The sequence below is a fragment of the Phoenix dactylifera genome, chromosome 1 (genome assembly GCF_051530095.1).
Source record: "Phoenix dactylifera cultivar Ajwa chromosome 1, Ajwa_hap1_PhDact_Kaust_v1.1, whole genome shotgun sequence".
Taxonomy (NCBI): Eukaryota; Viridiplantae; Streptophyta; class Magnoliopsida; order Arecales; family Arecaceae; genus Phoenix; species Phoenix dactylifera.
Window position 1 is genome coordinate 24,589,441 of NC_143190.1, and position 24,763 is coordinate 24,614,203.

The 24,763-nt window shown below is 40.6% G+C and overlaps 1 pseudogene; it reads left to right on the forward strand.

Annotated features, from left to right (window-relative positions):
- The first annotated feature begins 23,341 nt into the window (after positions 1-23,341).
- Positions 23,342-24,242, forward strand: LOC148715121 (uncharacterized; annotated as a pseudogene).
- Positions 24,243-24,763: the final 521 nt, after the last annotated feature.

Consider the following 24,763-nt stretch of genomic DNA (forward strand, 5'->3'; position numbering starts at 1 on the left):
TCTAATTGCCTCTAATCTAGCTACAGGAGCAAAGGTTTCATCAAAATCTATACCTTCTTCTTGATTATACCCCTTTGCTACTAGTCTAGCCTTATTCCTTATTACAATTCCATTTTCATCAAGTTTGTTTTTATATATCCATTTGGTGCCTATAATTGAATATTCAGAAGGTCGTTCAACTAGATTCCATACCCTGTTTCTAGTAAATTGGTTTAATTCTTCTTGTATTGCATTTATCCAATTTACATCTTTTTCAGCTTCTTCTAAGTGTTTGGGCTCAAAATGTGAGACAAAAGCTAGATGATTATTTAAGTTCCTAAGAAATGCTCTAGTCCTAACAGGTTGAGATGGATCATCTAAAATTAATTCCTTAGGATGCCTGTGAGCAAACCTCCATGCCTTAGTCAGCCCATGATCCACAATAGCCTCTTGGCTTGATGATGCATCTCCAATTAATTTTTGATTATCATCTTGTAACGTCATCTCATCTATCTTTTCTTCAAGAATTTCAGCATCATCATCAAGATTAACTCTCTTACTAGAAGAGGTATCACTAGAATCATCAAAAACAACATGTATGGATTCTTCTATAACTAGGGTTCTTTTATTAAAGACTCTATAGGCATTACTAGTTGTAGAGTACCCTAAGAATATACCCTCATCAGATTTAGAGTCAAATTTTTCTAGATTATCTTTTCCATTATTATGAACAAAATACCTACATCCAAAGACATGAAAATAATTTACCTTTGGTTTTCTGTTTTTCCAAAGTTCATAAGGTGTTTTCTTTATAATGGGTCTCAATAAAACTCTATTTAATATATGACATGAGGTATTGATGGCTTCTCTCCAAAAGTACTTAGGGAGGTTACTTTCACATAACATGGTTCTAGCCATTTTCTCTAGAGTTCTATTTTTCCTTTCCACAACTCCATTTTGTTGTGGTGTCCTAGGTGCAAAAAAATTATGAGTTATCCCCTTTTTACTACAAAACTCATCAAATAAATGATTTTCAAATTCGGTTCCATGATCACTTCTAATAGCTATGACTGAAGTATCTCTAGCATTGGTTACTTCCTTATGAAATTTCTTAAAAACTGAAAATGCTTGATCTTTATGAGCTAAGAACATGACCCAAGTGTATCTAGAAAAATCATCTACAATAACTAGCCCATATTTATTTCCACCTAGACTTGTGGTTCTAGTTGGTTCGAACAGGTCCATGTGTAGTAGTTCTAGAGGTCTAGAGGTAGAGACACAATTTATAGATTTAAAGAAGTTCCTTGATTGTTTGCCAAATTGACATGCTTCACATATTTTATTCTTTTCAAACTTTAGTTTTGGCAAACCTATCAAGGAATCTCTTTTAACTAGTTTTAATATTGTGTCCATGCTTGCATGACCTAACTTACGGTGCCATAACCAACTAGCATCATTATCCTTAGTTTCATTAACAACTAAACATGGATTTTGTTTGGCAAGATCCTCAAGGTCTACAACATACACATTCCCACGTCTTATTCCTTTAAAAACTAAACTGTTGTCATTTGAGTTGGTTATGATGCATAGTGATGGTTTGAACAAAACATCAAAACCTCTATCACACAATTGACTAATGCTAAGCAGATTATGCTTAAGACCATCAACATATCGAACATTATCAATAAAAGTTGAAGGGATAATTTGTACTTTACCTATACCAATGATGTGACCTTGGTTATTGTCTCCAAAAGTCACAGCACCTCCCTTCTTAGCTTCAAGGGTGAAGAATTGATCCTTGTCACCCGTCATGTATCTTGAGCAGCCACTATCCAAGTACCAACAATTTTTGTCGACCTTGGCTGCAAGACACTCCTACACAAGCAAATCATACAATTTTAGGTACCCAAGTTTTCTTGGGTCCTTCATGGTTAGTAATGTTGGTTCCTTTTGGAATCCAAACCCTTTTAATTTTTCTTTTAGTTTTTCCTTTTCTATAATCACATACATTTGCTTTGTGTCCTAATGTTCCACAGCAAAAACATGTTATTTTCTTAATTTTACTCTTCCCTGCTTTAACAAAGAAATTACTAAGTAGTTTTTGCTTATTTTTAGGTTTATACCCTAAACCAGCTCTATTGAATACAGCCCGTTGACTATTAAGTATCATCTCTAATTTTTCTGAGCTATATGTAAATTTTTCTACAAACGGCTTGTACTTTTCAAGTTCTAGTGTCAATTTTTGTTTTTCTGTTTTTAGATCATCTAAGTCTTTTGTGTAGTTACTTCCAATAGTTAGTTTATCCTTTTTAAGTTCAGAAATTTTCTTGGCTAGTTTTTCATTATCCTTAGTTAAGGTATTAGATTTTTGAATCAACATTTGATTCCTTGTTTTAAGTTCTACATTTTCTTTAGCGATAGAGTCCTTATCCTTAACTAATTTATCGTATTTGTGGAGGTGAGATTGATTGGCTAGTTTTAGCTCTTTATACTTAAGATTTATAGCCTTATATTCAACCATTAATTCATTAAATGCATCATACAATTCATCAAAGGTAAAATCTAGATGCGTTTCGGATGATACCTCATTTTCATTTGCCATGAAGTAGAAATTGGCCTTTTCTTCTTGTTCCTCATCCGATGATGATGATGATGATGAGTCGGAGTCCGATAAGGTGGAGACAAGGGCTTTTTTTTCTTGTACTTGCTCCCCTTCTTCAGCAAGGGACACTCAGCTCTGATGTGCCCCGGCTTCTTGCACTCATAACATCCAATCCCCTCATTTTTCCTTTCCTTACCCTTATCCTTGTGATAGAAACTTGAGGGGCCTCTCCTTTGATGAAAGGACTTCTTTTGGTTGATGAATTTTCTGAACTTGCGCACGAGAAGTGCCTCATCATCATCTCCCTCATGATCTTCTTCTTCACTGCTGCTACTGCAAGACAAGTCTTTGTTAGAAGATGTAGATTTGAGAGCTATTACCTTTTTCTTATGGATGGACTCTTCTTCGCTGTGTTGTTTCATTGTGAGCTCGTGCGTCATTAGGGATCCAAGAAGCTCCTCAAGTGGAAGCTTGTTCAAGTCCTTGGCTTCTTGGATTGCCGTCACCTTGGCTTCCCATGACCTTGGTAGACAGCGAAGAATCTTCCTGACAAGCTCACTGTTAGTATAATTTTTGCCAAGGCTTTTTAGGCCATTGACAATATCAGTAAATCTAGTGAACATACAAGTGATCGTTTCATTAGAATCCATCTTAAATAATTCATACTTATGTACTAATATATTTATTTTGGATTCTTTGACTTGATTCGTGCCCTCATGGGTCACTTCAAGTCTATCCCAAATCTCTTTTGCAGAATTGCAAGTAGAGACTCTATTGAATTCATTTCTATCTAATGCACAGTCGAGCACATTCATTGCTTTGGCATTGAGTTGTGCCTTCCTAAAGTCATTGTCATCCCAATCCTTTTCAAGTTTGGGTACAGTGACTCCCTCTACATAGATGGATGGGATGTATGGTCCATTTAGTATAATGGTCCCCATCTCATAGTCTTGGGCTTGGATAAATATTCTCATCCTAGCCTTCCAATATGAGTAGTCGGATCCATTAAAGAATGGGGGTCTTTGGGTGGACTGGCCCTCAATGTGGAAAGATCCAAATGGGGTTGTCATTTTGATCTTTTACTCTTAGGGTAAAAGAGTTCCGGCTCTGATACCACTTGTTGCCCAGATAGACAACCCAAGAGGGGGGGTGAATTGGGTTTTACACTAATTTTTCAATTAAAACGTTTGTGGATAACTAATTAATTCTTTTTGCAGGTTAATTAATTAGATGCTGCGTGCAGTGAATGAAAAGAAAGTGCAAATAACAAGACAATCAGAAACACAAGGATTTTATAGTGGTTCGGAGCTAACCCTTGCTCCTACGTCCACTCTCCAAGTCTCACTTGGGAATTCACTATAACCCCTCGAATTACAGCCGGTTGTTTTGCAAGCTCACAACCCAACTTGTTGTTTTACGAGGTCACAACGAACTCGGTCGGTTTTCTCAGGCTCACCGACTAGAACCACCCCGATTGTTTTTCCGGGATCACAATCAAACCCTTACACGTTGGTTTCAACCTAGGCTCACCAACAAACCTATATACCCTTGATTCAATCCCCTGATTGAATTAAGTAAGAACCAAATGGAAAGAACAAAGACAAATAGAAAAATAGAGCTTCTAAAAAGCAGATATACAGTGATATATATAAGAGAAAAGTTAAGAGCCCTCAAACACGTTTGAGATGAAGTAGAGAAGGGCTTCTTGAACTTTGGGTCTCCTCTTGAATGTCTGGATGACTTGGAGGCAGAAGGAGACTTCTTTAATGCTGGGAAGAGTTGGTTGACCGGAGTTAATGGCCCTTTTTCTTCTTTTCCGTTGAAATCAGTTTGCAGATGAAGGATTCTTGTTTTCTTTGAGTGGAATGTTACTTCTCTGCTTTGCTACAGTCCTCTGTGGCTATTTAAGCCATTTCCCACAGAAACTAGCCGTTAGACACACTTTACTAGCCGTTCTGCACATTCTGCACATCCTGACAATATGTCCGTTGGGGTCGGAGTCGACTCGCGCGATCTGGAGTCGACTCGGCTGTAGCAGGAGTCGACTCATGCTTTTCTGGAGTCGGCTCGGCAACTGTTCCAGATTTGAATTAAAGTGGTCTTCTGGACTGGGAGTCGACTCGACTTAACCCGGAGTCGACTCGCCAAAATCTGGAGCTGACCTTGCACTTTTGGAGTCGGCTCATCCCAAGGAATCCATAGATGTATTCTTCAACTTGGCTCACTCGAGTCGACTCGTGAGTTCTGGGAGTCGACTCGGCGCTCAGAGGCCGAACTCCCGATCTTCTGTCTTTTGGCTCGTGCAGTCTTGGAGTCGACTCGAACTGTTCCGGAGTCGACTCGGCTCTCAGTATCCGAAAAATAGTCTTCTGTCTTTTTGGAGTAGCGCTGCCTTGGAGTCGACTCGAACTGTCTTGGAGTCGACTCGCGTCTCAGAGACAACAATACTGTCTTCTGTCTTTTTGGGGTCGCGCTGTCTCGGAGTCGACTCGGGCATTGCGGGAGTCGACTCGGATCTCAGTGTCCGAAAACTGCTCTCTGACTTTTGCCTAGTATAACACTGAGAGTCGACTCTAGCTTTCTTTGGAGTCGACCTGCCAACTATCGGAGTCGACTCGCGTTCCTCAGGAGTCGACTCGGCTCTCAGGGTCCGAAAACTGCTCTCTGACTTTTTGTCTGTAACTCCCTGGAGTCGACTCATACTGCTCTGGAGTCGACTCGGCTAGCATCGGAGTCGACTCGCGCTCTTCAGGAGTCGACTCGCTGATAGGTTTTGAGTTGTATCTTTCTGCTCGTCTGTCTGTTCTCAGTCGGAGTCGACTCGTAATGTTCCGGAGTCGACTCGAGCCTGTGCCAGTGCTTCTGATACGCTTGGAGTCGACTCGTAATATCCCGGAGTCGACTCGAGTCTCAGACTTTGGTTCATCTTGACTTCTTAACTTATCCAAATTGTCTTGAACCAAATCTAGAGACACTTAACCATAAATTTACAAGAATATCACTGAAACACTAGATTGAATTCATTAGTAAACATAAGATATACTCAAATGCTTTGAGCTCATCAAAATCAAATAGGGTTATAATCAATCACTCTACATATTCGATTTAAGTTCGAGAGTGGAAAACTCTTTCTCCACTGTGCATACTGCCCCGGCCGAGGTCTTACGAACTCAGTCTTATAAATCACATAGGATCTCTCCTTATCTATCAAGGTCGATAGATTCCTTATAGGTGCATACCCTAATCCTACAGTGAACTTACTGCAGCCAATCTACACTGCATGGACCTATATGGCTAGAGACCATGTATGTGTGCAGTCAAACTACAATAACCTCACTGTGAGTAGCCGAAGCACCGCAGGTCAAAGGACCAGTCACACTACTGCAACATCAAGCAAGTCACTGACGAGTGGATAGACATCCAAGTGACTTCTTGTATTGGTCACGCTCAGTACCCTTGTTCTTAATAAGCACCTGCACTATTACTTCAGTGTCGCTACACTGTGGACTCGAGTCTCGTCCATCCATAAGGAAAGTAATCTGTGCACTGATCTCATCGAATCGATCACCATCCTCGTGATGATCCATCGATCAAGAGCGTTTAGAAATTAATCACTAATGATACATGGCTCAAATTCTCAAATCTTGAGAATATGCATCATCATCTTATTAATTCCTTGGACGATTCATAGACACAATAATAATATGAATGAAAAAGATGCCTTTCATTTATTCAATAATAATAAAGTCAAGTACAAATTATGTCCTAGAATTAATAATGTGTCAGCCAAAATTGGCTTCTAGGGCATACATCTAACAATCTCCCACTTGCACTAAAGCCAATCAGTCATAAACCTAAGCCCCATCTTCTCAAGATGCGCTTTAGTTTTCTGCCAACTTAGCTGCTTAGTGAATGGGTCCGCCACATTTTCTGTGGAGTCTACTCTCTGATCCTCTACTTATTTTCTTTCGAGGTAGTCGCTTATTAGGTTAAACTGCCGCTCTATGTGCTTCGATTTCTGGTGAGACCTTTGGCTCCTTAGCTAGTGCTATGGTGCCTTTGTTATCGCAGTAGAGTGTTATGACATCTGATGACATTACACCTAACTCTGCAATGAACTTTTTAAACCAAAAGATTTCCACTGCACCCTTAGAGACGGCTTAACATTCAGCTTCTAAGGTAGAATCTATAATGATCGGTTGTTTGGAACTCTTCCAATTTACTGAACCACCATTGCACATATTCTGATATAGACTTTCTATCATCAATATGTGTGCATCCTTCTACCTTCAACTCTGATCTTCTTCCAAAGACCAAGAACAAGTCCTTAGTTCTTCTCAAGTACTTAAGACTGTTCTTCACAGCTATCCAGTGCTTTTTGCCTGGATCTGATTGACATATGCTCGTGACATTCACAACATTTACTATATCAAGTCATGTACATAGCATGGCATACATGAGGCTCCCTATTGCTGATGCATAGGGGATCTTGCTCATGCGTTGAATCTCTTCAGATGTGTTGGGTCACATCTTCTTGGAGAGATTAATTCCATGCCTTAGGGGTAAGAGACCCCTTTTAGAGTTTTCCATGCTGAACCTTTTCAGCACTTCCTCTATGTACATCTTCTGTGATAGGCCAAGCATCATTTTAGATCTATCTCTATAGATCTTTATTCCCAAAATATAGGATGCTTCCCCAAGGTCTTTCATGGAGAACCTTTTTGACAACCAGACCTTGACCGAGGTTAGCATGGGAATATCATTCCCTATCAGGAGGATGTCGTCCACGTACAGTACGAGAAATACGACAGCGCTCCCACTAACCTTTTTGTAAACACACGGTTCCTCTTCATTTTTGATGAAATCAAACATTTTGATTGCGTCATCGAAACGAGTGTTCCAACTCCGAGATGCTTGCTTTAGTCCATAGATGGACCTTTGCAGCTTGTAGACCTTGTGATCTCCATCACTAGAAGTGAAACCCAAAGGCTGTTCCATATAGATGTCTTCATCAAGATATCCATTCAGAAAAGCTGTTTCACATCCATCTGCCAGATTTCATAATCATGAAATGCTACAATGGCAAGCAATGTTCGGATAGATTTCAGCATGGCTACAGGTGAAAAGGTCTCCTGATAGTCAACACCCTCGCGCTGACTATACCCTTTCGCCACAAGCTTTGCCTTATAGGTCTCTACCTCTCCATCCGAACCTATCTTTCTTTTGTAGATCCATTTGCATCCAATAGGTACAATACCTTCTGGTGGATCTACTAAGGTCCAGACTTGGTTGGAATGCATGGAGTCTAACTCTGACTTCATAGCTTCCAACCATTTCTCGGAATCGATATCAGATATCGCCTCGTCGTAGGTTTTGGGATCCTGCGTGTGATCCCTATCTCCCACTAGGAACATTTCCTCGGTATCCTCTTCTAGTATACCTAAGTATATATCGAGAGGATGGGAGACCCTACTTGATCTGCGAGGTGGTTGAGGGACATCGTGTACTGGCTCTGTATTAATGGGTTCGATAGGATCCATAACTCGTTGCTTTTCAGAGACTTTCTCTTCAAGCTCAATTTTTCCTCCCACTGCCTCTATCAAGGATAAACTGGTTTTCCAAGAAGATGGCGTGACGGCTCACAAACACATTGTGCTCCTCTGAGACGTAAAAATTGTATCCTAATGACTCTTTAGGATATCCTATAAAACGAGCACTTATGGTCCTAGCCTCTAGTTTGTCCGCCTGTAGTCTCTTGACGTGGGCCGGACATCCCCAAATCTTGAGATGACCAAGACTTGGTTTCTTACCATGCTATATCTCATACGGTGTGGTAGGAAGGTGTAATAACCCCAAAATTTTTTTTTATTTTTTTATATAAAAAAAAGGGATAGAATAGTCCTTTAAAATTGATATAAGGGGTAAAATTGGAAGGAATCAAAAGTTAATGGCATAATAGTAGATGCGTTGAAGTGTTAGGGGCAAAATGGGAAGGAATCAAAAGATAATGGCATAATTGCAGATATATCGAAGTGGCAAGGGCAAAATGGGAATTTAATAATATTAAACAAAGGGTGAATAGTATTTTGATGTGATTTAATTAGAGGGTTGTGCTGTCGGTGGAATGAAACCGAGAGAGAGGGAGTCTCAAGCGTGAAACAGAGAGGAAAGAAAGAAAGAAAAAGAGAAGAAGAAGAAGAAGAAAGAAGAAGAGGAAGGGGATTCGAGAGGGAAAGGGATCCCGGTTGCACTTCCAGCTGAAGGAAAAAGTGTAGATCTCCTTCCCCTCTACGCAAAGACCTCGATTTCCAAAAAGAAAAAGGTAAATATCCGTCCCTATCTAGTCTTTTGATGACATTAGGCTATACAAAGGGTGGATATAGTCTAGAGGGGTCGGATAAGGGTTGTAGAGGCGGTTAAAAAAGGAAGAATCAGATTTTGACAAATTTTTCCGACACTACGGAAAAATTGTGTCGAAGTCCCAACTTCGGCGAATTATTTAGGGGGTCAAACGACCTCCGATAGCAATGCATTTTACCTCTTTGGAATTCCCTATGAGCGTAGAATATTAGGTAAAAATTTCATCAAATTTGGAGTCCTGAAAGTGGATCAAAACCGGGATGAAGTAACCCACTGTCAGTTCGGATTACTGTTCATCCGAGTGGAAAATAGGGGCTTTCATGCTATAATAGAGTATTAAGCCTAGATCAAGCTAAAAGGGACCTTGTACTCATGCAAAGGAGTCCCTAATACACATAAATGGTGAGTTAATTAATTAAAAAGAAAAAGAAGAAAGAAAAGAAAAGATTTAGGGAACAGGGAAGTTGAATCAATTAAAGTTTCCTATGTTATAATTGGCACGTAAATTATAGCCCTTGATACAAGACTAAATGTATTGTAAATGCATGTCACAGTTGGGCAAGAAGCTAGGGAACAAGAGGAAGAAGTTCCCCACTGCCTGCTGTAGATTTTTGGAGGCGTATCAGGGCTGTGCCAGATTGACAGGTGAGTGGGAGTCATGTACTTTGCACCATGAGCATCCTTAATTCATTTTCATGAATGTCGCCAGGTGTGAATTGATTCCACCTGAGCCTATTGATTAATTGTTGTTGTAGATTCCTCTATATTTTGTTCTCCATACTTGATTATTCTATACATGCATTCGAGGGAACATTGAGAGGAATTATGATGGATCTGAATTGGGAAATGATTTCTTTTGTAAATTGATTTCATTTCCTCTATTTTAAAGACTTGTGAGTCGTAGCTTGATTATACTCTTTTATGAGTAATTAAATTGGTTCCAAATTGTGAAATGACTTCTTTTGTAAATTGATTTCATTTCCTCTATTTCAAAGATTTGTAGAGCCTTTTTAGTGGTATATTGAGTTGTATTGCACTTCCTTGACCCTCACTCCTAACCCTGATGTTAATTTATGATTGGGTCATGATCGAGTGAGTGGTAATCTTGATTATACTCCTTTTTAGTAGAGTATTGGGAGGGTGCATTATGGCATTTATGCATGGCTTGGCAGTATCTGCAGGACACCTATAGTCGATGGGGTTGAACATCGGCCTTTGTGCACATAGTAGCCTTCTGGGTGGGCGGAGCCCAGTCCCTTCCTAGGGGGGGACACGGCCCTAGGCGTAGGATCGGCCGGTCCTACGACTTATATTCTGCTTGCCGCCGGGCATAGTAAGACCCCGCGAGGTGCAGTATGGCTTTCCGCGGATGTAGAATTCCCGCGAGGTGCCGTTTAGTATGTAGATGTGAGATGGATTTCTGTTCTGGATACTGGCCAGCATTTATATGATCAGTGTGGTGTCTTATCCTGCATATGCATGTGATAGTAGGGAGTTGTTGCTGGTTCGCCTGGGGCGTAAAACCCACCTCCTGATAGCTGTCTAGCATTTATGTTATCGGTATGGTGTCTTATCCTGCATATGCATGTGACAGTAGGGAGTTGTTGCTGGTTCGCCTGGGGCGTAAAACCCACCTTCCGACAGCTGTCTAGCATTTACATTATCGATATGGTGTCTTATCCTGCATATGCATGTGACAGTAGGGAGTTGTTGCTGGTTCGCCTGGGGCGTAAAACCCACCTCCCGACAGCTGTCTAGTGATGATTTCAGCATATTGACACCTGATTTGTATGTTCCAGCATTATGATCTGTTGAGCATATTCATGAGTAGCATATATGTTTACTTGATTATTCCATATATGCTTCAGATGAGTTGATATTGATTGTGGTGATATTGATGATTTACTCTATATTCTCTATGTTGAGTTCATGTTCATGTTGTTATTGATCTTGAGATTTCATCTCGAGCCATGATTATATTCTGTCTCATGTGCATAGTACTCTCTACTCCACTCACTGAGTATTTATATACTCACTCCCCAGTTTGGTGTTTTTGATTGCAGGGCAGGTATTGTATAGAGAGGAGCAGGATTAGTGGTTGCATGCTAGCTGTGCCGCTCCATAGTATAGTATAATGTAGATAGAGGTTTATACCTTTTGGTGTATTATAAACCTTCTATTGTATATAGTGCATAGTTACAGTCATAGATCCTGTTGTGGATATGGGTTTGACCATGGATGGAATGGGAACCAGATTTTTATACATATGAGTTATATGCCTGAGATAATGTATTGATATATATTGTCCAGGTTCATTATGTGACGGATTATGTGATTGCTGCTCTGACAGGTAGTGTGTTGTATGTATTGAGATAATCCTGACAGGTCACTATAGGAAAAGTGATCATTTTGTGCATGCATCATGCCAATTTTTTCAAGATTTATTGATGATTGATAGGTAGTAGGGTTCTACGCGGTGGCTGGTGGCCTTATGCCTACCCGCACCCTAGGACCGTCGCGGCGGCCCGCCGGGAACGGGGCGGGGGTCGTGACAAAGCTTGGTATCAGAGCAAAGGTTAAACAAGAGTCCTGTCAGAGCAATAGGGTGAGTCAGGATTAAGTATAGGATTATACTATGGAGCATAGGATTTTTCTGTATATTAATTTATGAGTTATTTACAACTCAGTAAAATATATCATGACTCAGTGTGTAACGACTGTCCTCTCTTTTTGACTCTTTTAGAGACATATAAAGAATACTTCCAAGGAGAATGGAGCCAGATATAGCATTGGATGCGGGTTCCGCACATGTCGAGCCCCAAAGAGAAAAATCTCCTCCTGCTGATAGACGGAGGGTTGATGATCAAGGAGATGTAGGAAGTAGAGATGCATTGATGGAACAGTTACTGACGGAGAATCAGGCTCTGAGGGAGCAGATTGCTCGGGGGAAATCTCCTGCCCCGTCAGTAGTATCCATCCCACCTCCTGTACCTGTGCCAAGAAGTTTGGCCAGGCGGGCTCTAGATGATGAGGGGATTACTGTACAGGAATTTCTGAGGCTCAGAACCTCGGAGTTTAAGGGAGAAGAAGGTGAAGATCCTCAGAGATTCTTGGAGGAGACTGAAAAGATGATACGGAGACTGCCCTGTTCTGATGCAAGAGCTATAGAACTTGTAGGGCTTATAATGAAGGAAGATGCCTGGGACTGGTACCAGAGGCACGTGGAGGACAGATTGTACAGTAGGAATCCTCCAACCTGGGAAGAGTTCAGGCAAGCAGTGATGGATGAGTTTTTGTCTCCGGCTGAGAGGCAGAATCGGGCTCTTCAGTTTGAGAGGCTGAAGCAGATGCCCGGAATGAGCGTATCTGAGTACGCTCGTGAGTTCACTAGATTGGGGAAGTATGCTCCTTACATCATCCCCACTGAAGCTGCCAGGATAGAAAGATTCAGGCGGGGTCTGATTTCCCCGCTTTATAATGCAGTATTGGCAATAGAGGTCCCCACCTTGTCTAGGCTGATTGATAAAGCAAAACAGTGGGAGACCAGAAACAAAGAAGAAAGAGCTGAAAGAGAACAGAGAAAAATGAGTGTGGGGAAGGAGCAAAGCAGTAGAGGTAGATCTGAGGGAGTAGATCTCTCGGAGGGCCCGATGGAGCAGTCTGTACGCTCAGCTCCACCTGCCCCACGTAAGAGGAAATGGAGGGAAAGAGGTCAATCACAAGATACTTTTCTACCATCAGTACCTCATCCTCCAGTCACTATGGCTAGAACTGAATCTAGGTTCCAATCATAGCCAGTATGTGGCAAATGTGGGAAGCAGCACCCTGGCAGATGCAGAATGGGTCAGGGAGTGTGCTACAGATGTGGACAGCCGGGTCATTTTGTCAGAGAATGCCCGCAGGGTGCCACCCAGCAGTTTGTGCCTTTGGCATCTTATCCTTCTGTGCAGATGGACAGGCCTAGTAGTAGGGAGCCTGTAGGCAGAGATAGAGGTCAAGCACAAACATCACAGCAGAGTGCTGGACCATCTCAACTGTCAGCTCCAGTAGGCAGAGGGCAAGGAAGGGTGTTCACGGTAAATCCACAGGAGACACAGGCATCAAATGCAGCTGTGACAGGTATGCTCCTCATTGATAAGATTAAAGCTAGAGTGTTATTTGATTCTAGAGCTACCCATTCAGTCCCCTTATTTTGCTAAAAAGTTAGCTAAGGATAAGATATTAATGCATATTCCCTTAGCTATTAGTACACATGTAGGGGATAGTATAAAAGCGAAGTATGTGTATCCTACCTGTGTGGTAGAGATAGAAGGTAAAACACTCCCAATTCATTTGATTTCCAATGCCACACCGAGCAGAATATGAAGAGTAGATATACTCATCCCTTTGAGTAATCAGATAATTTACTCTTTTAAATTCGAGGACGAATTTTATATAAGGGGGGGAGGATGTAATAACCCCAAAATTTTTTTTATTTTTTTTATATAAAAAAAAGGGATAGAATAGTCCTTTAAAATTGATATAAGGGGTAAAATTGGAAGGAATCAAAAGTTAATGGCATAATAGTAGATGCGTTGAAGTGTTAGGGGCAAAATGGGAAGGAATCAAAAGATAATGGCATAATTGCAGATATATCGAAGTGGCAAGGGCAAAATGGGAATTTAATAATATTAAACAAAGGGTGAATAGTGTTTTGATGTGATTTAATTAGAGGGTTGTGCTGTCGGTGGAATGAAACCGAGAGAGAGGGAGTCTCAAGCGTGAAACAGAGAGGAAAGAAAGAAAGAAAAAGAGAAGAAGAAGAAGAAGAAAGAAGAAGAGGAAGGGGATTCGAGAGGGAAAGGGATCCCGGTTGCACTTCCAGCTGAAGGAAAAAGTGTAGATCTCCTTCCCCTCTACGCAAAGACCTCGATTTCCAAAAAGAAAAAGGTAAATATCCGTCCCTATCTAGTCTTTTGATGACATTAGGCTATACAAAGGGTGGATATAGTCTAGAGGGGTCGGATAAGGGTTGTAGAGGCGGTTAAAAAAGGAAGAATCAGATTTTGACAAATTTTTCCGACACTACGGAAAAATTGTGTCGAAGTCCCAACTTCGGCGAATTATTTAGGGGGTCAAACGACCTCCGATAGCAATGCATTTTACCTCTTTGGAATTCCCTATGAGCGTAGAATGTTAGGTAAAAATTTCATCAAATTTGGAGTCCTGAAAGTGGATCAAAACCGGGATGAAGTAACCCACTGTCAGTTCGGGTTACTGTTCATCCGGGTGGAAAATAGGGGATTTCATGCTATAATAGAGTATTAAGCCTAGATCAAGCTAAAAGGGACCTTGCACTCATGCAAAGGAGTCCCTAATACACATAAATGGTGAGTTAACTAATTAAAAAGGAAAAGAAGAAAGAAAAGAAAAGATTTAGGGAACAGGGAAGTTGAATCAATTAAAGTTTCCTATGTTATAATTGGCACGTAAATTATAGCCCTTGATACAAGACTAAATGTATTGTAAATGCATGTCACAGTTGGGCAAGAAGCTAGGGAACAAGAGGAAGAAGTTCCCCACTGCCTGCTGTAGATTTTTGGAGGCGTATCAGGGCTGTGCCAGATTGACAGGTGAGTGGGAGTCATGTACTTTGCACCATGAGCATCCTTAATTCATTTTCATGAATGTCGCCAGGTGTGAATTGATTCCACCTGAGCCTATTGATTAATTGTTGTTGTAGATTCCTCTATATTTTGTTCTCCATACTTGATTATTCTATACATGCATTCGAGGGAACATTGAGAGGAATTATGATGGATCTGAATTGGGAAATGATTTCTTTTGTAAATTGATTTCATTTCCTCTATTTTAAAGACTTGTGAGTCGTAGCTTGATTATACTCTTTTATGAGTAATTAAATTGGTTCCAAATTGTGAAATGACTTCTTTTGTAAATTGATTTCATTTCCTCTATTTCAAAGATTTGTAGAGCCTTTTTAGTGGTATATTGAGTTGTATTGCACTTCCTTGACCCTCACTCCTAACCCTGATGTTAATTTATGATTGGGTCATGATCGAGTGAGTGGTAATCTTGATTATACTCCTTTTTAGTAGAGTATTGGGAGGGTGCATTATGGCATTTATGCATGGCTTGGCAGTATCTGCAGGACACCTATAGTCGATGGGGTTGAACATCGGCCTTTGTGCACATAGTAGCCTTCTGGGTGGGCGGAGCCCAGTCCCTTTCTAGGGGGGGACACGGCCCTAGGCGTAGGATCGGCCGGTCCTACGACTTATATTCTGCTTGCCGCCGGGCATAGTAAGACCCCGCGAGGTGCAGTATGGCTTTCCGCGGATGTAGAATTCCCGCGAGGTGCCGTTTAGTATGTAGATGTGAGATGAATTTCTGTTCTGGATACTGGCCAGCATTTATATGATCAGTGTGGTGTCTTATCCTGCATATGCATGTGATAGTAGGGAGTTGTTGCTGGTTCGCCTGGGGCGTAAAACCCACCTCCTGATAGCTGTCTAGCATTTATGTTATCGGTATGGTGTCTTATCCTGCATATGCATGTGACAGTAGGGAGTTGTTGCTGGTTCGCCTGGGGCGTAAAACCCACCTTCCGACAGCTGTCTAGCATTTACATTATCGATATGGTGTCTTATCCTGCATATGCATGTGACAGTAGGGAGTTGTTGCTGGTTCGCCTGGGGCGTAAAACCCACCTCCCGACAGCTGTCTAGTGATGATTTCAGCATATTGACACCTGATTTGTATGTTCCAGCATTATGATCTGTTGAGCATATTCATGAGTAGCATATATGTTTACTTGATTATTCCATATATGCTTCAGATGAGTTGATATTGATTGTGGTGATATTGATGATTTACTCTATATTCTCTATGTTGAGTTCATGTTCATGTTGTTATTGATCTTGAGATTTCATCTCGAGCCATGATTATATTCTGTCTCATGTGCATAGTACTCTCTACTCCACTCACTGAGTATTTATATACTCACTCCCCAGTTTGGTGTTTTTGATTGCAGGGCAGGTATTGTATAGAGAGGAGCAGGATTAGTGGTTGCATGCTAGCTGTGCCGCTCCATAGTATAGTATAATGTAGATAGAGGTTTATACCTTTTGGTGTATTATAAACCTTCTATTGTATATAGTGCATAGTTACAGTCATAGATCCTGTTGTGGATATGGGTTTGACCATGGATGGAATGGGAACCAGATTTTTATACATATGAGTTATATGCCTGAGATAATGTATTGATATATATTGTCCAGGTTCATTATGTGACGGATTATGTGATTGCTGCTCTGACAGGTAGTGTGTTGTATGTATTGAGATAATCCTGACAGGTCACTGTAGAAAAAGTGATCATTTTGTGCATGCATCATGCCAATTTTTTCAAGATTTATTGATGATTGATAGGTAGTAGGGTTCTACGCGGTGGCTGGTGGCCTTATGCCTACCCGCACCCTAGGACCGTCGCGGCGGCCCGCCGGGAACGGGGCGGGGGTCGTGACAGAAGGGATTTAGAGGGAACTCTATTCAACAAGTAAATAGCTGAAAATAGGGCATCTATCTAAAGAAACAAGGGTAAATCAGTGAAGCTCATCATGGACTGGACCATATCAATAGAGTCCGATTCCTCCTCTCTGAAACTCCATTGAGCTGAGGTGTACCAGGAGGAGTCCATTATGAAACTATACCATTCTCCTTGAGATAATCACGGAACTCTCCATTAAGATATTCACTTCCTCGATCTGATCGAAGAACCTTAATGAGCTTTTGTGCTTATTTTTCTACTTCATATCTAAGCTTTTTGAACCTTTCAAAAGTTTCATATTTGTATCTCATACACATATCCATACCGTTAGTAATCATCGGTAAAATAAAGTAAAAATTACAACCCCTAGCCTGCACATCGAATGGGCCACACACATCAGTGTGTACTAGGGTAAGTATTTCAGTAGACCTCCCTGTGTCCTACAAAGGATAATTTGACCATCTTTCCTTGAAGGCAGAATTCACAAATCAAATATGACTCGAAAGTCAATGAGCCCAAAAGCTCATGTTTCTCCAATTTGTTTATTCTGTCTTCTCCTATATGGCCAAGCCTGAGGTGCCACAAATACTTTAGATTTATCTCATTTTTGGATCTATTAGATCCTATGGTATTCACTGTTTACTCAGATATATTCACAGATACATCCATATGTATGTGATAGAGACTGTCAATCATAAAACCATGTTGAATCAATTTATTTTTTCAAAAAAAAAAATCTTTCTGTGCTAAATAAAATACAGAAATCAAATTTCTGCTAGCAATAGGTAACAGTCCCTAAGTATCCTGAGCATATCTGACATACCTTCTGAAGGTCTGTCACCCTTCATGTTCTTTTTGCTTCCCATGTATGTAGGACAGTTCCTCTTCCAATGGCCGTCCATGATGCAATGGAAACACTTTTCCTTGCAATTGGCCTTTTTCTTGGAACTTCCTTACTTGGTGTTTTCTTAGTCTTCTGCTTCTTCGCAGGCTTCTTCTTCTTCCAAATAGACTCTCTCTTGAAAGTAGAAACCAACTTGACAGCGAAAACGATGCCCCTTGAACTTCTTCAAGGTCCCTAAGTTAGTTACCAATTTATTTAACAATTCTATTTTGGTGCATACAATCTTGTTCATATGGTAGTTTACTATAAACTATTCATATGAAGCTGGAAGGGATTGCGGGATCAAATCCGTTTGCAATTCCTTGTGCATGGTCATGCCAAGCTTCTCAAGCTTCTCTAAGTCCTTTATCATGGTCAAACCATGATCATGGACAGACTGCCCATCGTGCATCTTGGCTTTGAAGAGCCTCTTGGACACTTCAAACCGAGCTGCGTGACTCTGATCACCATACAACTCTTGCAGATGATTTAATATGTCCTTAGCAATCTTCATGTTCTCATGCTGGCATTGTAATGCATTGGACATGGATGCCATTGTGCAGCACCTAACTTTATTGTCATTGTTCGTCCACTTAACAAGCGTCTTACGCTGATCAGTGATCGGACGGATTAGTAACACGGGGATTCCATGGTCTAGCACATATCCGAATTTCTCACAATTCAAAACTATTTTTGAAATTTGCTGAGCCAATCTTTATAATTGGGTTTGGTCAAACGGTTGTTCTATAGGATATGAGTTAAGAGTCTAGAAGCTGACTTTATAATCCTCAGAGAGTAAAGATTCTAGTTAGACTTTTGTACTTGATTCTAATTTGTTCTAGGGTCTTTTAGAACAAATGTACCTCCCTCTATTTTCTCGAATCCCTCACACTCCCCTGGTAGGGAAATGGAAATCCCACACGACTAGGATTTCTAGTGGGTACTGTGGTCCCACCAATTTACATGCCACCTCACCTAACAGTTATTGGTGACACATAGATTGATGAATGTACAACTCTTGTACAATGCTTCTCAAGCATGTTGCAGTGTAACTTGGTCTCTAAGCCATGAAAACCTCACCTAACAGTTATTGGTCCCATTTCTTAGTTAAGTCAGACCCACCGTATAACCGTAGGAATAAAGTCGTCATTGGGTCCTCACCTAACAGTTATTGGTGCCCAACCCCACCTTTACCCTACAACATCTCATGTCTATAGAGAGGTCCAGCCCCCCGATGCAACTTGACCACTGTGTCCAGCCGAGACAAATCAATATCAGAAAGACCTTAGCAGCTCTACTACAGTGGAAGACCTATTGACTTAATATTGGTTAATCAGGTCTTAGTGTTTGCAACTTGAGCCCTTCATAAGAGGTAATCGAACAATTGGCCAGGTAAGCAGGTGGGAGGCTCCCCTTACTCAGAGAGTAAGGTCCTAATTAAGTAACCACCTTTCATGCTTTCCTAGACACCAATTAGATCAATTAATCTAATATGACTTGCTCATGTCGGTTCACTCTCGACTTGATTGAGGAGGTTTTTGATTTAGGTCTCAATTTGGGTTTGCTACATCACATGTAAACCTATCTACCCAACTCACATTCACATCACATGCAAACGGCACATTGCAGGCAGTTATAATCGCAGCAATAATTAAAGCTAAACTTTAAATAGGTGATGATCATGGATTCTAGTTAGGTCGTATTACAAGCACATGCACGTCAATCGACCAACTGGTCTTCAACTCTTGATTTGGTTCCAAGCCTCCTTGATTCGATCCTTGATCAACTCTTGATCCAATCGCCATCAACCGCTTAGATCACCTTGTCATCTCATGCCTTGTCTTCAACTTGATCGTTGACGTACATCACATCACAGAAATACAACCAGATATAAAATAAAAATAAAAATAAATTACATCTCCCTTTTAGGAGGGACGCAGGCCTTTCAAAACATCAAATAAGATGCATGCAAGCATATGAAAAATTACATGACATGACAGATCACATCGCAAGTCATTACATTTGATACCAAAAGGGTTTGAATCCTATGATCATCACCATATGCAACAATTATAATTTTCAGATCTGAAAACTAACTGATTATATCATGACATAGGTTGCTGATCATGCTAATCATGATTCTAAACTTTGTAATCTCATTAACAATGCAATTAGAATCATCATCTTATCACATAAAAATCAGCATGCAAAAATCAGCACCCCTGAAAATTCTGCATGTAGAAATTTTCAGCATGCATGATCATTCAATTTTCAGATCTAATAAGCCTTTAGATAATTAATTCTTAACTTAATCTACGAAGCCTAGGCTCTGATACCACTGTTGGGAACCCGCCTATGCCGCTGATATTTCAAAAAAAAAATCAGATGGCAGCGGAAGAGGCATGTGCGGGATCGACGTTCATCGCATGAACATTGTTTCATGAACCGTTCGTAGTTAGGCAAGGATTAAAAACTTTTAAACACATTAGAAGATCAGATCTTCACCTTGTGCGGGTAGATGATCACCGCAAATCTGAGTTCGTGGTTTTAGGAAGAGGGTTCGCTTGAAGCCGTTCAAGTGTCCGGCCTCTACGGGTATCCACACGAAGCAGCGATCTGATCAAAGCTCTCTTGTCTTTCCGGGGTGCTAGCTCCCTTGCAAAGACTTCTTTTGATGGCTGATCTCCTCTCTTTCAATCAACCCTTGATTGTGCTTGAGAGGAGGAAGAAGAAGGATGAAGAAGAGGAAGAAGAAGAATCCCCACGCAGCCCTCTTTTCTTCCTTGCGTTGGATGAAGGAAGGGAAGGGGAGGAGGCCGCCAACTCTTGGACCTTTTTTCCTCTTTGCTTGCGGCTGAACCAAGAGGAGGGGAGAGGGGTGGCCACGGCTTGAAGAGGAGGAAGGATTCATCTAGGGCGCCGGCCCCTTGTCCTCTTTTATAGCCATCTAGGGCTCCTACAAATTAGGAGCCCTAGACTAGTTTCCTAAGAGGGGGCGCCGGCCCCCTCTCTTCACCCTTCTCCACATAGAAAAGGGAGGGGCATATGCCCCTCCTCATGGTAAACCCTAATCCACATTAAGTAGGATTTGGAATGCCCTAATGTGGTCAAGCCCTAATCTAATTAGGCTTAGCCCAAGGGTGAACCAATTAGGATCCAATCTAGGTAAGTTCTAATCCAATTAGAACTTAAATCAATTTTGACTCAATTGAACTCTTCAATTCTAATCCAATTAGGAGTCTTATTGATTCATTAGATTAATAATTAATTGTGACTTAAGAAATCCTAATCCAAATTAGGACATATTTAATTTTAGTCCTAATCCAATTAGGACTCTATTTGAATCCAAAGTCCTAATCTGATTAGGACTCTAGGAATCCTACTCCAAGTAGGAATCCGATTTTAATTCAAAAACTCCTAATCTCATTAGGATTGTAGGAATCCTATTCCAAGTAGGAATCCCAGTCCTACTCCAACTAGGATTCCCAGTCCTAATCCAATTAGGCCTCTAGGAATCCTACTCGAAGTAGGACTCTTGTCTCAAGTCCAATTAATTAATTTCCTTTGTTCCTTCTTCAACTGAATATCAATCGAATTGATTACTTGTGATTTCTAATCACGATTCAACCATCGGATCGGTCAATACTTCTAGTGTGTGTGACCCCATAGGTTCTATTCTGACTGGTAGTGAGATATATTATGATCTCTATCATAATATCATTGAAAACTCCTTTCAATGGATTGGAACGATTCCAACTCTACTCATTAGGGTTTATCGATCATCGAGATAATCCCTGTGAGTCCCACCATCCACCAGTGACACCTAGCATGTAGTGGCTACCTAGTAGAATAGAATGATGAACCTCTAGGTGCAGTTATCATGTGATACAGTCCTACTATCGTGGATCCCTACAGGACGGAGGTCATGGACAGCTCGTCAAACCCCATCGTCTGTCATATGTGAAGATTTATTCGACTTAAGTTCGAGAGTGAAAAACTCTTTCTCCACTGTGCATACTGCCCCGGCCGAGGTCTTACGAACTCAGTTTTATAAATCACATAGGATCTCTCCTTATCTATCAAGGTCGATAGATTCCTTATAGGTGCATACCCTACTCCTACAGTAAACTTACTGCAGCCAATCTACACTGCATGGACCCATATGGCTAGAGACCATGTATGTGTGCAGTCAAACTACAATAACCTCACTGTGAGTAGCCGAAGCACCGCAGGTCAAAGGACCAGTCACACTACTGCAACATCAAGCAAGTCACTGACGAGTGGATAGACATCCAAGTGACTTCTTGTATTGGTCACACTCAGTACCCTTGTTCTTAACAAGCACCTGCACTATTACTTCAGTGTCGCTACACTGTGGACTTGAGTCTCGTCCATCCATAAGGAAAGTAATCTGTGCACTGATCTCATCGGATCGATCACCGTCCTCGTGATGATCCATCGATCAGGAGCGTTTAGAAATTAATCACTAATGATACATGGCTCAAATTCTCAAATCTTGAGAATATGCATCATCATCTTATTAATTTTTTGGACGATTTATAGACACAATAATAATATGAATGAAAAAGATGCCTTTCATTTATTCAATAATAGTAAAGTCAAGTACAAATTATGTCTTAGAATTAATAATGTGTCAGCCAAAATTGGCTTCTAGGGCATACATCTAACAAATTCTAAAGGATAGATTTTGATGATCACAAAAATAATTGAGTTAAATGTGTACTCTAACGATGTTGGCTTAAATGTGAAGGGTTAGACCTCAAGACAAAAAATTATACTTACAACCTCCAAGAAGCAAGAAGAATAAAATCAAAGCTCTCTGGAAAGTTTGTGAAAAACTTAATGAGTCGACCTATATAGAAACTGAGTCGACCCCTATGTAGTTCAAGAAAAATAGAGAAGAATCACCGCCTGAGACCAACTACATGAGCCGACTCTCGTGTTTGAAGAGACGACTCAAGTTATACATGAGCCGACCCCCGACATTATTGAGTCGACCCTTGGGGGAGCGCAGGTAACCTATGAGCACTAAAGGAATGAGGCGACTCTTGCGTTTAAAAAGTTGACCCAAAATTTACATGAGTCGACTTCCGACATTGACGAGTCGACCCTAGAGGCAAATGCAGGAACATTGTATGGATTGAAGGAAAGAGCCGACTTCTATACTTAGTGTGCCATCTTCCTTTACACACGGGACGACCCCCGAACTTGGGTCGAGCCATGGCATCCTGACAGCTCCAATGGCTAGTTTCGATAGTACTTTTGGATGAACAACAGATAATTTCTTAGTATGACGGGTATCCAGTACTTCCTGAGAAGCTTACAGTCTATAAATTCAAAGTAATACCAAGGAAAAAATAGTGACGAGGGAGAGGATCAAGTGAAAATATCATATCACCCAAAATCGAAGCTTTAAAAAAAATCCTCACATAAGAGCCTTCGAGGAAAAACCATATTGTGAGGAAACTAGTTGAAATATTCAATAAAGAAGTTGTTGCTGTGCATTCAAGACCTTCAGCTGCAGCCAACGACCATCATCAAAACTTCAGTTCTACTTTTATTGTTACATTTATTTTGAAGGTTTATTTACCTTGTTACAACATTCATCACATAGCTTTATTTCTGCTGTAATAGTTATATTTGCTCTAAAACTGTGAAAGGTTCTTCCAAAACCTTAATTGGAAGTTGTTGAATTAGAAAATTCAACAAGGTTAAAAGATTTTGGTTGGTGAGCCTGTGAAAACCAATTGGATTGTTTGTGAGCCCGAAAAACAATCATCTAAGGTTTTTGGTTGGTGAGCCTGTGAAAACCGACTGGATTGTTTGTGAACTCGGAAAACCAACGGTTTAAGGTTGTGGTTGGTGATCCTGTGAAAACCGACTGAGTTTGTTGTGATTCCGAAAAACAGTGAGTTGGGTTGTGAGCTCGAAAAACAGCCATACTATAATCTGGATGGTTATAGTAAAATTTTCAAGAATCTTGGAGAGTAGATGTAGGTGTGGGTTCCACCAAACCACTATCAAATTTCTGTATCTGTGTGCGTGCTTTTTCTCTTTACGCTATTGCACCTTACTCTCTGCCATTATTCATTCATTGCTTAAAGCACACTATATCTTTCAAGTTGACATTATAGTTTATCTGCTGCATTCTAAGAAGAAAAAATTTAAAAATTCAATTCATCCCCCTCTTGGCCTGCATATCTGGGCAACAAGTGGTATCAGAGCCCGAAGGGCAATCCACAAATAGACCACCACTCTTTAATGGCACCAATTACACATATTGGAAAGTACACATGCGCATATTCATCCAAACACTTGACTATGATTTATGGAACATCATAGTCAATGGGCCGCACACACCCATGATGATCATGGATAGCATCTCACTACCCAAACCTGGAGGGGATTGGAATGATCATGATAAGAAAATGGCTCAGCTGAATGCAAAGGCCATGAATATTTTATACTGTTCATTAGATGCTAGTGAATTGAATCGCATATCCATCTGCATGTCTGCAAAAGAAATCTAGGATAGGCTGGAAGTTACACACGAAGGCACTAACCAGGTTAAAGAATCTAAGGTTAAAATGTTAGTGCACAAATATGAACTGTTTAAAATGAAACCCAGTGAGTCTATATCTGAAATGTTTACTAGATTCACTGATATTATTAACAGTCTAAAAAGTCTTGGCAGATCTTACACCAACAGTGATCTTGTCCGAAAAGTTCTCAGGTCACTTCCAAAAACTTGGAAAGCAAAATTTACTGCCATCCAAGAAGCCAAGGATCTCAACGCACTCCCACTGGAAGAATTCTTGGGCTCACTGATGACTCACGAACTCTCCATGAGATAGAGCCTAGAAGAGGATGAATCCAAGAAGCGCAGAACCATTGCTCTAAAGTCAATTCAAGCTGAAAATGAGAGCGATAGTTCTAATTCTGAAGACAGTGAGGAAATGGCCTTGATCACAAGGAGATTTAGAAAGTTCTTCAGAAAGAAGAAATCTGGATTCAAGAAAGCACCAGTGATCAAGGGGGAGCAAAGTAGGAAAAAAGAAAAAAAGCAGCAAGTGACTTGTTATGAATGTAAGAAACCGGGTCACTTTAAAATTGAATGTCTACTACTCAAAAAGGCTCCTAAAAAGTATAAAAAGAAGGCCATGATGGCTATATGGAGTGACAGTGACGAAACGAGCTTTGAAGAAGAAGAGCAACAACAAGAAACTGCACTTCTATACTTTATGGCACACGAAGATGAGGTATGTGCTGGAACTCAAATTGACTTTTTATTTGAAGAACTTCATGATGTATTTTCTGATCTTTTCTTAGAATACAAAAAACTTATTTTAAGAAATAAAGAACTAAAATAGAAAAA